General features: G+C 39.6%; 1 protein-coding gene and 1 non-coding gene across 3 annotated transcripts in view; one reads left to right on the top strand and one right to left on the bottom strand.

Annotated features, from left to right (window-relative positions):
• The window catches only part of NELL1 (neural EGFL like 1), an 830,042-nt gene that overhangs the window by 74,103 nt on the left and 743,006 nt on the right, over window positions 1–12,933 (bottom strand). The window lies entirely within an intron of this gene.
• LOC122914771 lies at window positions 2,430–2,536 on the top strand. The gene has a single exon (XR_006385851.1). It is a non-coding gene; the product is annotated as a U6 spliceosomal RNA (small nuclear RNA).

Here is a 12,933-nt window from a genome sequence, read left to right as displayed (position 1 = left end):
TTCAAATTAATAAATGTGAATAGTTTGCATAGTAAGGCTTCTCTTCTCCTTACTCAACATTATTTCATAGGCATTAATTTTTCCTGTGGTGTTGACTACAATTCATTGAGTAAAATGGTTTGGGAGGAAAGAGAATCAAAAGTCAGAACCTAATTGAACAGCAGGGATTGACTATTTGGCATTGGCAAGAGCCTCTGCTCTGGCAGCATCGGTGAGCTGCCTGGGGTCCCGGACCTCAGCTGCCTGTGGAATTAATGCTCGAGAATAAATTTAGTATCCTATCACCTCGAATGCTTATTTTGTTTGTCAAATAGGGGTCATTAACCCCACTTTCTTACTCCAAAATGATATATATATCATTATATATATGTATGGTTTTGGATTCATCCTCATCTTCTTCATCTTTAAAACAGACATAGTAGTTCTTACATTATAGACTTTCTGTGACTATTAAATGAGACTTGTACTACTTTTTAAAGTCAGTGAGTAAAAATGTTGGCTTCTTTTAACCCTCTGCTACCAGGGCACAAAGATGAATACGATTTATTCCTGCTTTGCAGAAATTCACATTCTTTGAAGATTACCAGCACATATATAATTAAAATATCAGACAGTATTATAAATGAAATGTAGTAAGTACCAAACCAAAGTTCCAAGGTCATCCTACCAGTAAAATCTTGGGATGACATACTTTCTGATAACATGTTCTCAAATATAATGTGATTTCTGAGTGGTATTTGGTACTCATTCTCTGACTAGCCCTTTTTTTCCCTTTCTTTCTTTTTGAAGAGTTTATTTATTTATTGAGAAAGAGTGCACAAACTGGGGGAGAAGCAGAGCAAGAGGAACAGAATCTCAAGCAGACCCTGCACTGAACACAAGCCTGATGGAGGGGGCCTCAATCTAGCAACCCTGAGATCATGACCTGAGCCGAAATCAACAGTTGGAGGCAAAACCAAAGCCATCCCTGACTAGCCTTTATTTTCAAAGAGAGGTAGAATAAAGTACTTATCTTTTCAGGAGAAGGGGCAGAAAAGAGAACGCAAGGCCAGCAGTAAATAAAATTTGGCCCTGCTTTGGGAATGAGAATGGGTCTCATGTACCTCTTAGTTCTCTTAGTTCTACCTTCTGGGATCATCAGCGATCATCAATGAGCACCAGCTCACTAGGACATTTCTGGAACAACTGCCATGTTCCTTCCAGGCAAGACAAGGAATTAGAAGCAGTCGATGTGACCTTGAGGCCTGGGGACAATCACCACCAGATGGCACCAAACAGCAGCCAGGTCTGCTTGAATTTAAATCCTGGAGCTGACTCCCTGGGCAGGCTCGTATTTTAAGCCCACTTTCTCCAACGCGTGGGTTTTCCTGTATTCAGATTTTGATAGAAGCTTTGAACTGTATTACAATTCCCTGTAAGACCTGGACCCTCCTTACCCTTTTTCTCATCCTGCTCCACTCTCCCCTTAGCCCACTGCACTGTGGACACCCTAGTCTTCTCCAGTCCAACATCTAATGTGGAGATTTTGTACTAGTGGTCTCCTCTTCCTAGAACACTGTTAATAAACACGACCAGCTCCTGCTGTTATTTAGGTCTCAGCTGAAATGCCACCAACTCAAAGAATTTTTCCTTGACCACCATTTATAAAGCAGCTTCCTCTCTTCAGTCTCTCCCTATTCCATGACCCTGCTTTCTTTTCTTCATAGCATTAGTCAGTACCTGATGACCTGGCATATACAGTTGTGTATGGTCTTTCTATACTAGAATATAAGCTCACGAAAGCAGGGACTCTTCTGCCTTGTTTACCACCATGCCCCCACAGCCTTCTACATGATTGTGGGTAAGGATGGCACAAACTCAGTGGAAGGCTGCTTTGGGTCATTGCCTGGCTCCTGCTGGGGCACGCGGAGTAAGCCCAGTAGTAACTCCAGAGGGAAAATTTAAATAAGAAAATTGTAGGAACTAGGGTGTGTTGGAGGCTCTAAGAAAGAGACTATTCCAGATTATTCCAGTACCCACATTTGCTTGAGTATACTGGGGATAACATTTTAAGATTTTATTTAATCTGACAGATCACAAGCGGGGGGGAGGGGCAGACAGAGGGAGAGGGAAAAGCAGGTTGCTGCCTGAGCATAAAGTCCCATGTGGGGCTCGATCCCAGGACCCTAGGACCGTGACCTAAGCCAAAGGCAGCCAGTTAACTGACGGAGCCACCTAGACACCAGGGGATAACAACTTAGTAATGATGGTGATAACAGCAGCAACAAGTAGCTCTCATTAAGTGCTTACTCTGCCAAATACTTCACAAGTATTAGCTTCCTTAACCCTCTGAACAACCTGATGATGTAAGTACTATTATTATCCCCATTTTATAGATGAGAAGTTATAGGACCTGCTCAAGACTACCTATCTAAGAAACGAAGGTAATGGTGCTCGCTTCAGCAGCACATATACTAAAATTGGAACCATAGAAAGAAGATTAGCATGGCCCCTGTGCAAGGATGACACGCAAATCTGTGAAGTGGTCCATATTTTTCTGTGCTGTGGTGAGTACTGTGAAGTGTGTAAACCTGGCTGTTCACAGGCCTGTACTCCTGGGGCTAATAATACATTATATATGAATAAAAAATAAAAAAAATTTTTAAAAAATGAAGGAAAAACAGTCTGAGGGGTTTGAAGTGGCGGGGGGGTGGGAGGTTGGGGTACCAGGTGGTGGGTATTATAGAGGGCACGGCTTGCATGGAGCACTGGGTGTGGTGAAAAAATAATGAATACTGTTTTTCTGAAAATAAATAAATTGGGGGAAAAAAAATGAAGGAAATGAGATATAAACCATGAGAGTATGTTTCCATTCTCTTAACTATTGTTTCAATCAAATCATGGAAATAACAAACACACATAAAAAAAATTACTCTTAAAGAGAATAGCTAAGGAGGTCTTAGCTAGGAGAGATGGGTACAGCTGACAAGTCAAGAAGATGTAGGGCAGGTCACCTACTAGAAAGGGAGATCACATGCAGGGTGGTTAAAAGATCAATAAGTATTCAAGCAAGAGAGGTTGAGGTGAATAAAGAACTCCTGAGGGTTCAAAATATATACATTTAAAAAAATGCTCACACGCAGGTGAATCTCTCTGTGTTCCACGAATTCATACCACACTTTAAAACTGTTCTGCTAGGCTGCACTATGGCATTTTGGCAGATTTGGGCAAGAACAAATGAACTGCAATTTGTCTCCTGAAACTGTATTAAGGTTTAGCTCTCAACAACTGTTTGTATGTTAGCTGAACCAGAGAACTGTGAGAAGGGCAAGATTGACACCAAGAAAAAAGATTAGACTGAGCTTTTCTACATGCTTCTACATAATTCAAGTAAAGGGCAGAAATGGGAATTTTCCCAAGTGTACTTAAGAAAATGGTTTGCAAATTCCACAGAGAATATCTAAACTGCATTTGAATTCTGTGCTTCACTCCAACACGGTTATTTATGGTGTTTATTGAATACAGCCACTATTCTCTGCCTCTCTGCACATTTATAAATACAGTTTCTAAAAGGCATCCATTATGGCTTATGATCTATAATTGGAAACAAGATGCTACCAGTCATGCATTCACTGACATTACAGAATCATGTAAAGTCATCCTGGCCCACTCCTAAAGGGCAGGAGAGGTCTTGTCATTCAATACAAATGCCTGAGATGTTAATTAGGCCTCTGTCCCTGGACTTTTCTTTTTTTTTTTCTTTTTCTTTTTTTAAGATTTTATTTATTCATTTGACAGAGATCACAAGTAGGCAGACAGGCAGGCAGATAGAGAGGAAGGGAAGGAGGCTCCCTGCTGAGCAGAGAGCCTGATGTGGGGCTGGATCCCAGGCCCCTGGGATCATGACCTGAGCCGAAGGCAAAGGCTTTAACCCACTGAGCCACCCACGTGCCCCTGCACACATATTTTTATAACTTCCTCTTATCACTTAACATCGTTTTGACATTTACTGATGTTGAGAGGAGTAAGCCCAATTTATTCAATTTCTGTACTATTATTTCATCCTTTTTTTTTCTTTTTTTAATTTATTTTTTATTTTCAGCATAACAGTATTCATTATTTTTGCACCACACCCAGTGCTCCATGCAATCCGTGCCCTCTGTAATACCCACCACCTGGTACCCCGACCTCCCACCCCCCGCCCCTTCAAAACCCTCAGATTGTTTTTCAGAGTCCATAGTCTCTCATGGTTCACCTCCACTTCCAATTTCCCCCAAACTCCCTTCAGGACTGGAAGAGATTATGCTGAGTGAAATAAGTCAAGCAGAGAGAGTCAATTATCATATGGTTTCACTTATTTCATCCTTTCTTTGATGGAAATTTTGTTCCCAGATTTTTACAATCATAATCAATGAAGTAATGGACATTCCTGTTTTGGGTTCCTGTGTACATGTCCAAGGGTTCCTCAAATATACTCCTATAAGTGGAATTGTTGGGTCAGGGAGTATGTGCACAGTCACCTTTACCAAAGCAAAGCACTGACCAAAGTGCTCAAAATTTATATGAATATATGTTCCAGAAAAAGTGCAGTATTTTTCCAGTTGCTTCATGTCTTTGGCAACACTTGGCATTGTCATAAGTCTTGTTACAACAGTGGGTGCATAATTGTATTTCAGTTTGGTTTTATTTAGATTTTCCTGATTACTAGTGAAACTGATCGTCTTTCCATAGATTTATGGATTTTTGTTTCTATAAGTTATGTTTATAAGTTTTGTCCATTTTGTTTTCTTTTTATAGAGACTGGAACAAGTTATTTATATAATCTATATATTATCTTGTTGGTTTATATGTTTCACAAGTATCTTCTCTCCATATATGTAGTTTATAATTTTATTTTTTTAAAGATTTATTTATTCGAGAGAGTGCACAGTGAGGAGTGGGAGAGACAATCCAAAGCAGACTCCCCACTGAGTGTGGAACCCAAAACAGGACTCAATTTCACCTACCTAAGGATCATGACCTGAGCTGAAATCAAGAGTCAGACACACAACCAACCCGCTGAGCCACCCAGGTACCCCTATTCTCACTTTTGTAAGAGGATGTTTTCTTTGATGAACACAAAGTAATTTATGCTAATGTAAAGTGATTTTCAATCTTTTTCCTTTGTTGTGTTTTTAAAAGGGGTTGTTTCTATTGATTCACTATTAAATATGATACTTGCTATAGATTTTCAAATTCTGAATCTCAGTTGCTAAGTTTTTTTCAACATAGTGAATGAATTTTATTGAAAGCTTTTTCTCTTTGGGGTGATTCTGCATCTTTCTTTCCTTGTATCATGTAATGTAATTAATTACATTGATATATTAAGTACTATTAAATTATCCTTGAATTTCTAGGATAAAGGCAACCTGTTTATGAGATTTAAAAAAAAAATTTTCAGGTTGTTTTACTTACATTTGTTCTGAAGAGAATTTTAAAATATAAGTGATATGAAACTATGATTTTCCTGTATTAAATTGATGTAACCTAGTTTGTAAGAACATTATGCTATCCGTAGTAAGTCAAATTGGGAAGTACTTCCCCTTTGTTATTCTCTGGACTATCTTGTAAAGATCAGCAGCATATGTTTCCTGGGTATTAAACAGGACTTGCTGGTATTTATCTGCACTTAGGTTTTTAGTATCTATGTGTATGGCTAGGTGAACATAGATTTTTAGTGAATTGAAAATTTCAGTTGTTATATATCTACTCATTTTAAAAAAATGTCTTGAGTCATTTGGCAAATTATATTTTTCCATTAATATGTGTATAGCATGAAAGTTTTCACATTATAATATAAAACTGTTATTTTTAAAGAAATATTTGTGGTACCTGTATTTAAGTTTCAGTTCTTACTTCTAATCATGATCATTTTTTTCCTTTTTTTTTTTTTAAAGATTTTATTTATTTATTTGCGAGAGAGAGAGAGAATGAGAGAGAGCAGGAGAAGAGAGAGGTCAGCAGGAGAAGCAAACTCCCTGCTGAGCAGGGAGCCCAATGTGGGACTTGATCCCAGGACTCCAGGATCATGACCTGAGCCCAAGGCAGTCACACAACCAACTGAGCTACCTAGGCGCCTAATCATGATTATTTTTATACCTTGTCTCTTTTGTCCTTAATTAGTGCTACTAGGATTTGGTTTATAAAAAAAAATCTTTAAAAAAAATAACCTTATTATTGATGATTTAGATATTTTCATTTTGTTAATTTTTGGTATCATCTTTATTTTTTTCTCCTTTGATTCACTCTGCTTCATTCTGTGGTTATTTTTGTTAACTTCATAAGCTGTCTGCTTTCATCATTAATTTTAGCCTTCTACACTCACAAAAGATCAGAGGTACCTCAAAAACCACATCATTTGTATTCAACAAACTTAATTACCTATTATAATTCCTGAAATATTTGTTAGGACCTAAAACTCTATTTTCTGAAGCCCTGGTACAAGTCATCTGTTGTTTATTATTTTTCTGACTCCCATTCATATTAGCTAGAAATTCTGAATGGCAGATTGTGCTCAATGGTGTTTTATCTGAGAACCTGTGGGACCAGAGGTGGTGGTGAATTCCTCCAGAAAGAATGAGCTTTTGTTTCTACCAGATACACCCAGAGGATAAATCTCTAAAAAACAAAACAAAACAAAACAAAAACCCTTTAACCTAATGTTTAAACTTTGGTTTCTCCCAGAACAAGTGTAACATGAATCCAAACTTGTTTTTTCTTTTTTCCCTGAATTATGTTTTTTATATGAAGGGAAGATAGTCAATGAAGAAGAAAAAAATTTTAGAAAACTGAAGATGCGTTTTGTTCAGGATGTCCCAGACACTTAACCTGATGGAAAGAACTCAGCAGTCCTGAGTCAATTCTAACTTCACTTCTTCTAAAATGTGACCTTGAACTAGTGTATGCCTGATTATTTGTGTTTTAAAGTAAGGAAAACATATTACATTGGCAGAGTGAAGATTAAACATATACAATATGAATCCACCTAACTGCCTGAAAATATGGCATGTTCAATATAGGATGGGATCGCCCTGCCTCCTTCTTCTTCCATTTCTTTCTTGGGTAGGACAGAATGACAGTGCAGCCACCGAAAGGACCTCTCGTCTACTATCTTTCTGGCCATGATCCTCAAAATCATGGCATTTATTCAACAAATATCCATTAACTATCTCCTCCATACTAAGCCCTGACAAACAGGGTCACACAGAAGGAAACATGAGTGAATCAGATACCTCTCTCTAGGTTAGAATTTAATGGACTGAGGTCAGTAAGCATTTTGAGATAATAATGGTCACTATTCTGTATGCTTTGAATAGATTATCTTTCTTTATTTCTCCATCAATTGCATGAAGTGTTTGCCTGATGCTTCCAGATGATGAAATGAAAGTCCCAAATCATACAGGGAGAACACCTCAAAGCTCGATTAAAGCACGGGCTATTTTACTTCAGATCCTGTAGCTTCTACTAAGAATACAAAGTCATTATACGGTGTTATTCTCTTAAGTGCATTAGGACCCTTTAGGCCTGAAAATCACAAACACATCATCCCAACTATGCTTGAGCACCATGACTCGGGGCAAAGGTGGACCTGTGAACTGTTGGGTCAGTCAGGGATGATATCATGCCGAACACCAGGCTGAACTGTGCAACTGCAGCTCTAGATTGCCATGATCAGGCTGCTTTAAGTTTTCTAAGAATGTCAAAATAAATTCATAAATTAGAAAATGACAGCCGGGGACGCCTGGGTGGCTCAGTTGGTTAAGCAGCTGCCTTCGGCTCAGGTCATGATCCCAGCGTCCTGGGATCGAGTCCCACATCGGGCTCCTTGCTTGGCGGGGAGCCTGCTTCTCCCTCTGCCTCTGCCTGCCACTCTGTCTGCCTGTGCTCGCTCTCTCTCCCTCTCTCTCTGACAAATAAATAAATAAAATTTAAAAAAAAATAAGTTGTTTAAGAAAATGACAGCCAAATTGACACTTTTTTTTCTTTTTCAAGTTTTGATTTACATCCAATTAGTTCATTTCAGGTGAACTGAGTGACTCCTCATTTATATATAAACCCAGTACTCATCACAAAGTGCTCTCCTTAATGCCCATCACACCTTTAACCCAGCTCCCTGCTCACCTGTCCTCTGGCAGCCCTCAGTTTGTTCTCTATAGTTTAGAGTCTTTTTTCTGGTTTACCTTTTCCCCTTTCTGTTCATCTATTTCTTAAATTCCACATACAAGTGAAATCATATGGTATTTCTCTTTCTCGGACTTGTTTCGCTTAGCATAATACACTCCAGCTCCATCCAAGTCCTTGAAAATACTAAGATTTCATTCTTTATGGTGAAGGAATATTCCATTGTGTATGTGCGTGTGTGTGTTTGTGTGCGTGCGTGCATGCGTGTGTGTGTGTGTGCATAGCTTTATCTATTCTTCAGTTTGATGGACATTTGTGCTCTTTCCATAATTTGGCTATTGTTGATAATGCTGCTACAAACATCAGGGTGCACACATCACTTTGAGTCAGTGTCTTTGTATCCTTAGGGTAAATAGGTAAATACTAGTAGCACAATTTCTGGATCTTAGGTAGTTCTGTTTTGAACTTTCTGAGGAACTGCCATACTGTTTTCTGGAGTGGCCGTACCAGTTTGAGTTCCCATCAACAGTGTAACAATGTTCCCTATTCTGTGAATTCTCAATATCTGTGGTTTCCTGTGTTGTTAATTTTAGGATTCTGACAGGTGTGAAGTGGTATTTCATTGTAGTTTTGTATTTTCCTGATGATGAATGATGTTAAGTATCTTTTCATGTGTCTATTAGCCAGTTATATGTCTTCTATGGAAAAATGTCTATCCGTGTCTTCTGTCCATTTTTTAATTGGATTATTTGTTTTTTGGGTGTTGCTTTAAAAAAAAAAAGATTTTATTTATTTATTTGACACAGACAGAGATCACATGTAGGCAGAGAGGCAGGCAGAGAGAAAGGGGGAAGCAGGCTCCCTGCTGAGCAGAGAGCCCCAGGCAGGGCTCTATCCCAAGACCCTGAGGTCATGACCTGAGATGAAGGCAGAGGCTTAACCCACTGAGCCACCCAGGTACCCCTGGGTGTAGCATTTTATAAGTTCTTTATGGGGCACCTGAGTGGGTCAGTCAGTTAAGTGTCCAAGTCTTGGTTTTGGCTCAGGTCATGATCTCAGGGTGGTGAGACTGATCCCTGCATCAGGCTCTGCACTGAGCATGAAGCCTGCTTAAGATTTTCTTTCTCTCCCCTCCACCCATGTTTGTACTCTTTCCCTCTAAAAAAATAAAACCTAGTTTGTTTGATGTGATGTCTATTTGCATGGTAAATGTTTCTTCCCTATCTTACTATCAAATATGTCTCTCCCACCTTAATTACTACATCCACACATGTCTTTAGGTCTCAAATGAGTCTGGTATGGCGGAGACCTGTGCTGTGTCTTCTGGGGGAGGGTCTTGTGATGCTGGGATTGAGGCATATTTGACACAGAAAGGCAGTCAAAACCAGAGCACAGGAGTATGGGGTTTGGAGCAAAGCCTGCTAAAGAGGCAGTATCCAGGTAAACCACCCTTAGCAGGTATCTCTGTACCTAGGCTGAGGGCCTGGGAGGGAAGTGTTACCCACTGGCTCTTTAGACATGAAGTTCCAACTCCTGAGAGGCAAGGCCCCTCTTTCAGATGTGCTCCGAGAAGTGGCTCTCTGCCAGTTTGTCTTCAGTAATCCTCAGACTGTGCCATCTGCCCCCAGGGTTACCTGCCCGTCTTCTCTATAGGAGCACTGTAGGACCCTCAGGGCTCTATACCAACCATGCCATGGACCTCTAAAACTATTCTGTTGGTTACAAAAACTCATGAAAATCAGCCTCTCATTTCCCAGTTAGTGGCTTTGGGGAAGTGGTTTCCTTGTACATACCCCCCCCATGTGTTCCTCTCTCTCTCTCTCTCTCTCTCTCTTAGGGCTATCTCCACAGCACTTGCAATCTATTTCTTCCCCAAAACCATATCTCCACACCTCCTATCTTTCATGGTGTGGCCTCTTCTCTCCCTCTAGTTGTGCAGTTTGTTCTGTCAGTCCTCAGACTGATTTCTTCAGAATGATTTGGTATTTTTGCAGCTGTGTTTGAAGGATGAAGCAAGCCTAGGGTCCTTCTACTACTTTGTCATCTTAGCTCCTCAACAGTTCTTTATAATAATCCAGCCCACTTTGAATGCTGAGCTTTCTAAAAAAAAAATCACTAAGATAGTACACTTCATTTGCAAAAATGCATTTTTCACACATGCACCAGCATGATTTTTTTAAACACCCCGTTTTTATTTTTTTAAAGATTTATTTATTTATTTATTTGACAGATAGATCACAAGTAGGGAGAGACGCAGGCAGAGAGAGAGGAAGAAGCAGGCTTCCCACTGAGCAGAGAGCCCGATGTGGGGCTCAATCCCATGACCCTGAGATCATGACCTGAGCTGAAGGCAGAGGCTTTAACCCACTGAGCCACCCAGATGCCTCATGATTTTTTTTTTTTAAATCAGTTTTTGCCTGTCTTATCCTATTAAGATATTTGTATTATGAGACTTTGGCATGCTGGTGGCCCTGCACTGGCTAGATGGCTTTGGGATTTTGGTGTATGCACCTAGAGGAAAATTTAGGATTCTAACCTCTAGTCAATTATTCAGTTACTGAAAGGCTACTAGGACTAAGAACAAGGCACAGAACACACATAGAGAAAAGCCAAGGTCCCCAGACTTGAGATGTCATAGTCTGACATCTCAAGGAGATGTCATCTGAGGAGAATCTGAGACAATTATAACAGTATTCTAGAAGTGAAAGTAGAGGGGATGATTCAAGTTATTTTAGAAGGGGAGCTACTGGAGGATAGAGAAGAGAATTAGAGAGACTGCATGGGTGAGAAATCTAAGCTGAACCTTGAAGGCAAACAGAATTTTACATGATGGACATAAAAAAGCATGAGAGGCCCAGGAAATACTGTATGTTAAAAAATCTGGATGCAGGAAAAAATGCAGAGTGGTCAGGAAACATTGTGGTATACAGGGTTTAAAGAGGAGTAAAGTGAGAAAGAGAGAGAGAGTTAATTAAATAATATGGGATTCCTCTACAAAAGACCATGATCAAAGTTCCACTGAGTTTAGTTACCATTAATCATGCACACAGTGGAAATTCATCCAAAGGCTTTGCAGTAGGAGCATGGCAATCACACTTCTATTGTGAAAAGATCACTCTGGAGACATGGGGTAGCAAAGATTGGAGGAGGACTGGTTGGAAACAGGAAAATCATTTAGGAGGCCTTAGAACAGAGATAGACCTCAAGTAAGGTGACATCCCAAAGCCAGGATGGCAAGAAGTTTCAACTTATTTATCAAGACACTTACTGATAATTTTAGAAAACTCTTTAGTATAGAAAATTTTTAATTCTCAAACTTACCATAATGAAATAATCAGAGCAAGAGATACCAAGGGGGGTACCCACAGAGTGTGCAGAAAGGAGGGATTTAAGAGTGGAATCAATAAATAGCATCTGGTGGCAGGCTGAGGAAAGACAAGAATGAGAGGCTGAACACAACTTCGGAATCTCTGCTTTAAGCTAGAGGGTGAATAAGTTTAAAATAACTAAAAACTCATTGAAATTAAAATTATAGTAGTATATATACTCTCTGGAAGCCAGAGGAAAAGCAAGAAAATGACCAAATGCATATGACTCGGATAAAGATAGGAAGAGAGAGAATCGGCAATTTTGAAAACCAAGTTTCCCACAGCCTAGTATAGGTACATCATGAGAAACATCAAGTTAATTAAGACGAGCATTACAAACGCACCCTGCAAGTTTACTCAATTATGCACAAACACTGAAGTCAGATGGTAGAAGCTGCTTTAAGTAGAGGCAAGTAAATAGGTCTGTGATCAAAAGACATGAAGTTACAACTCCTGCCCCACTGTTCACTCACCTCTCTGAGCTTCTGTCTCTGCCTCTGAAGAACATGAAATAATCCCTGTATGGTGTTGATGTGAAAATAAAATATGATAATGGATGTGAATGTATGTGTCAACTACAAAGCCTTTGACAAATGTGAATTATTATTATGATGGTATTATCATACTAAAAGTTATATGTACTTAGGAAAAACCATCCGAGCTTCCAATTAACCAGTCAAAATATCTACTGGACACTTCTATGACAGTCAGCTGCTTTAAGCCCTGGAGGACAAACAAGGTCCCAGCTGTCACAGAGCTCTCATGGAGCCGGCATTCTCACAGTGAGAAAGAAAAAAGCCACAAGTTATTTACTAATTCAGTGTGGCCTTGGCAAGAGAAAAATCCCTGCTGAAAATTCAGCTCAGTAGTTCTTGGATCCAGCCCTAGGCAAGGGACATAAGACAAGTGTCTAAGTAATGTCACAGTGTTCATTACAATACCAAGGTTGGAATTAAGGAAAAATATGGAGGTGATGTAGGTTCAAGGATTAATTACTGGATTTTGAAAAACAAGGGAAAAAGAGCCAAGAATCCAAAATTAAGAACTAGACTGAGCATGTGAAGTACCTTGCCTATGGAGAGTCTGAGGAATAAAGGCACTGTCTGAATTGGGCATTATTTGCAGGGTCTCACTGACTTAGAATAGCTTTAAAGTGACTGGATTCACACTCAGTTACTCAAGTTGAGGGGTAATGTAAATGTTATCTATTACCTGAGAGCCCTTCAGTAAGGAACTGGACCAAATAAAGAGTAAGGGATTGACCCCAGCCTCATAATAAGCACATAATGGGAACCTTTCCTCAAACTCCTCAGATTTATATAGAGCTGTTTTCTGGGCTGCAAATGTCAACCCTCATGTTGAGGCATCCTCCAGAGCCATCGGGAGCAGTGCTGTCCAACTGAATATAATATGAGCTGGATGTGGA

This window comes from Neovison vison, chromosome 7 (assembly GCF_020171115.1).
Source record: "Neovison vison isolate M4711 chromosome 7, ASM_NN_V1, whole genome shotgun sequence".
Classification (NCBI taxonomy): Eukaryota; Metazoa; Chordata; class Mammalia; order Carnivora; family Mustelidae; genus Neogale; species Neogale vison.
This window is presented reverse-complemented; position numbering and strand designations above follow the sequence as displayed.